This window comes from Sander lucioperca, chromosome 19 (assembly GCF_008315115.2).
Source record: "Sander lucioperca isolate FBNREF2018 chromosome 19, SLUC_FBN_1.2, whole genome shotgun sequence".
Classification (NCBI taxonomy): Eukaryota; Metazoa; Chordata; class Actinopteri; order Perciformes; family Percidae; genus Sander; species Sander lucioperca.
Genome location: NC_050191.1, coordinates 1402728 through 1407805, shown reverse-complemented (window position 1 = coordinate 1407805; position 5078 = coordinate 1402728).

Below are 5078 nucleotides of genomic sequence, written 5' to 3'. Positions count from 1 at the left end.
ACTCCTGCCACCACCATCCTACTTTCCACTGCTGGACGTCACATTTGGATTCACCACGGACACTAGGACAGTACGGTACCACTCCTGCTCAGAACTCTGGAACTGTTTCCCTCTCTGTAGACCTGGACCTGCTCTTCCCCTATTGTTGGAAACCTGAACAATTTAACTTTATAATAAACCTGTTAAACCTTCTCTGGCTCGGTGTTATGGTCTGCATTTGGGTTCAATTCAGTTTAAACCGTGACATCAATAAGTCTTATTTTTCAATATTATTGCAATAGTTGTAACATTGAGGTTTTCTTGTTTTTTAATACAAAGTGGTTATATTGTTGTGATTTTTGTTTCTAGCTGTTATTTTGGAGCACTGCAGGTAGCCTCTGTGCTGGGGGTGTTGAGCAATACCAGCAAGAACGCATCATCTCAAACTGTTAACAGCGTTTTCTGTGCTTGTGAACTTGTGAGCTCATTCTTCCAAGAACGTTCTCCCCAAGAACTGTCTGTTCTTTGAATTCTTGAGATAGAGAAACACCCTAAATACACAAGGGAGGGATCATAATGAGGTACAGGTGAAACTAATCAGGGTAGGTAATCACAGGCAGGAAAAACACAAGGACAGATAGTAAAGTAACCTGGGGCCTCATTAATCAGCTGTGTGTACGCACAGATGTGTGCGTATGTAATGCGTAAGAACATGCCACGCAAATTGTGGAATTTACCAACTTGTACACTTAGGAATGTGTGTAAATTAGGGCTGTCAAACGATAATTTTTTTTAAATCGCGATTAATCGCTGAATTGCTATAGTTAATTGCATATTTGATCACATAATTAAAATTCTATTTTGCATTTCAGAATAGTTTAAGTACATATTAATAATGGAAAGCAATTCTTACCAGTGTATCTTTACTTACTTTATGAACTTGACTTTAAGATTTGTATTAGTTTAGTATTTATTTACTGTAAACAAAAGAAAAATGTGTGAATCTGTCATTATTGCACAATTCCTCCAAGTACCTAACTAAAAATCCCTATCCTTACCAGAGTCAATAGAGTGTTTAGTAACTCCTAAATAATTTTGATTACTCACTGACGTCCAGTGATCACTGGTTAATGAGACAGCGTTTGCAGCACCTTGCAGCAGTTCCAGTTTGGCTGCTTTCTCCGTATCATACAGGCTGTGTGCGTGAAAACTACTGTCCCCCTCGACGGCAATGAGACGGGTCAGAACATGCCAACCGTAGTACGTCTTTAAGACCCGAGTCCTCTACAATGCTGACAGGTCTGCAGTTGCCACCCATTTCGCAAGAGCTGTAGTAATTTTTTGGGATTTGGTTTCATCCACAGGTCGGCAAGTAGCACTCCAAAAAACTGCTTTGCCTGAGTGGGTAGCATGCTAGTGAGTAGCATCAACCAGTCACGTTAATTAGCTCGTAGATGGTAGCTCAAGCTTGACGTGCTTCGGTGATATTTTAATTCGGCTTTACACAATGTGCATATCGCTTTTGACTTGTCTAGGAGGCGTCTGGGAGTTTTTGAAAAAAAAAAAGCGCCATTCAGATTGTGTTGCTGCTGTCTTTCTCCATCATGCCTGCAGCGGCAAGATGTGTTATGAAGTATGGCAGCTTGATGATAAGTAACGGTGCAGCAAAGGGTCAAAATAGTAGCCTGTTAGGCACGACGCGAAGCCGAGTGAAGTGTAAAATAAATTAATAAATGCCGGCATGCGATTAATGCGATTTAAAAAATCGCGATTAACGTGTTAATGCTGACAGCCCTAGTGTAACTATAAGCACAGCTCTAGCCATGCTTACGAATGGAAACTAGCGGTAGAATATCGATACAACAAATAAAAAGCATTTAAGAGTGTCACAGTATGCATAACGCAATCAACATCCATATATGTCTCAATTAGTCATTTGTTTTAAACATAAGTTGCCTAATTGGTGTCAAACCCTATAAAAGACAGCTGTGTTAAATGTTAATATATATATAAATTTAGTGCTATAGTTGCGTTATGGGAAGACTTGGCAAACAATGCGCTCAAAGATCGCACTGATCTGCTTGGCGAGGGCAGAGTGGCTTCTAAGTAGGTGCCGCTTCCCCAAAAATGTGCTGCTGGATTTGTGTCGTGATATTCATGACCTTTTCCCATGCAGCATTTTTCTTTTGTTTGTAATACCTCCTGCACTGAGTGAACCAAACAATATATGTTGGTTGGAATCAACCTCATCTACCAGGGGGCTGTTTCACAAAAGCAGAATTTATAAATCCGGGATAACTGATAAAGCGAGGCTTGACCTAGTCTAATCTGTGCATCCTCGCTTGGTGCGTTTCACGAAGGCCAAGCCAGGCTGAGGAGGAGCGACTAGGTTGAGACAGGCTGAAGTAATTCAGATAGATATGCGCATCTACGGCTTTCCTTAAAAGACTGCGAGGTCGATCACAGATTTACTGATGCCAAAATGGAGAAGACGCGTTGTGCATACTTCACTTAGACTGAGCAGCAGATTCTAATGGAGACATATGAAGAAGTTAAAGAAATAATCACTAAAAAAGGAAACACGGCTGCTGTCATAAAACAGCGAGAAAAAGCGTGGCAAACCATCGGGGACCGCCTGAATCCGTAAGTACTACCCTAAACGTATACATTTACAGCACTGAAACAGTTAGGCTATATTAACACAATTCAATGACTTACTCTTTATTTGCAGAGATTAACAGTTGTACATTACATTTTCTTTAAAAGTGAGCAACGGAAGTTCATTGACTTGTTGGGTCTATTCAGGAAATGTAGCATGAAGATGAAATAGAGTACACCCAGTAAGGTTAATTTAAAATGCTCATATTATAGGGTCTCTCTCTCTCTCTCTCTCTCTCTCTCTCTCTCTCTCTCTCTCTCTCTCTCTCTCCTATTAACGTTCAAGGATGTTACATGCTATGATAGTCTGGCGGTTTCAATGTAATTTCTGTTACTCATGTTCATAGAGCAAACATGACAAGGCAGCAAGTCAAAATCAAGTACAAGAACATTTTGCAGACTGGTAAATGTTTTAGATACATTGTTATTGAAACAATGTACTACAAATGAGGTGTATAAATTACTCAGAAGGTGTCTGCTCATATTTAGGGCCCGAACGCGAGACATGGGGGACTTGAGTCACATGACTTGACTCGAGTTAGACTCGAGTCGCAAATTTTAGGACTTGAGACTTGCTTGATAAACATTCATAAAAGACTCAACTTGACTTTGACTTGAGTCAAATGACTTGAAATGACTTGACTTTCTGTTTATTTCTGATATTGAGGGGGAGTTAACTTTACGATTTTAGAAAATCTGATTAGGTGATCTGATTGGGTGCTATTGCATGCGCGTGAACCAGTCGTTTACCAAGTGACTCGGATCAGCCTCCAATCTCACAATTTGTTGAATCCAGGACTGTCCCACTCTACAACACCAACCACCCCATGCAAAGAGCCATTACAAACTCAGTACTTTCAGACCTCATTATCAATTGCAACATGCCATTGTCGATCATTGAGCACAAAAGCTTCCATAACTTTTTATCAATTATGGACAGCAAGTAGATAGATAGATAGATAGATAGATAGATAGATAGATAGATAGATAGATAGATTTTTTATTGATCCCAAAAAAAAAAGGGAAATAACATTGTTGCAGCAGCAAAAATTTCAGACACACAGCACACGTACAGAGTAAACATTAAATAATAGGAAAACAAATATACATGAAATAATAATAGAATAATACACTAGCAATATTTAAAATATATACAATTTGGAAATGAAATGTAAAATGTACAACTGTTTCGATATATAGATAAAACTTAATGTGCAAGTTGGGGAGTAAAAATGTACAACTGTTTCACTGGTAATGATTGTGCAAGGTTGGATTTCCGGGAAAGGTACGATATGTGTCTCCAATTCAAAACATCACTGCAGGTTTACCGTTTTTAGCAGCAGAGGTTGATTGTGGGCGAGAGGGCGACAACGCTGTCGTGGTTAGCACGAAACTCTACTACCGCTGTCTCGGCAACGTTAGCTAATGTCCGCTAGCATACGTACAGGCTAACTACATCCAGTTAGCTTTGTGTGTAACGTAATAAAAACCCACCCATCTCGTAGGAGCGAAGCTTAATATTTCATTCAATAAAATTATGGTACAAAAGGAGCACTAACACCACAGGTCTTATGTTGACAATGTAGACGCAGATATAAGAAACTCCAAAGATAGTCTAGCTAGGCTAACGCTGTTGCGCTAACGTTAGCAAAACATCGGCGTAGCTTTAGCTAGCAGTCTAAACTTGTCTCGAGTCCGGACCTTTAACTGTGTATGGTCTTGAGTACTACAGCCCTGACAGGTAGATATCACTTAGCTGAACAAATGAACAAGCTGCAACTTTTCTGATTGCTACAATGGGGGCCTGACTCTTGCATATGACCCCAATCCCCAAATCAAAACGTGACCAAAATTGATCACGTTTGTGTTATACCTTTACAGAAAGTGAAGAAAAAGGAATATTAGGCTGTTCAAAAAATAGCAGTATTTGCATTTTTCTTTACAAACTCAAACATTTACTGTATAAACAGAAAAATGTCTTAAGGGTTTGCTTTACTTTGAATCACTGCACTAATATTTAGTTGCATAACCCTTATTTCTGAGAACTGCTTCCCTTCTGTGTTGCATGGAGTCGACCAACTTCTGGCACCTTTGAACAGGTATTCCGCCCCATGACGATTGAACTACATTCCACAATTCCTCTGCATTACTGGGTTTTGCCTCAGAAACAGCATTTTTGATGTCACAGCACAAGTTCTCTATGGGATTGAGGTCTGGGGATTGGGCTGGCCACTCCATAACATCAATCTTGTTCATCTGGAACCAAGACTTTGCTCGCTTACTGGTGTGTTTTGGGTCATTGTCTTGTTGAAAGACCCATTTCAAAGGCATTTCCTCTTCAGCATAAGGCAACATGACCTCTTCAAGTATTTTGATGTATTGAAACTGATCCATGATCCCTGGTATGCGATAAATAGGCCCAACACCACAGTATGAGAAAC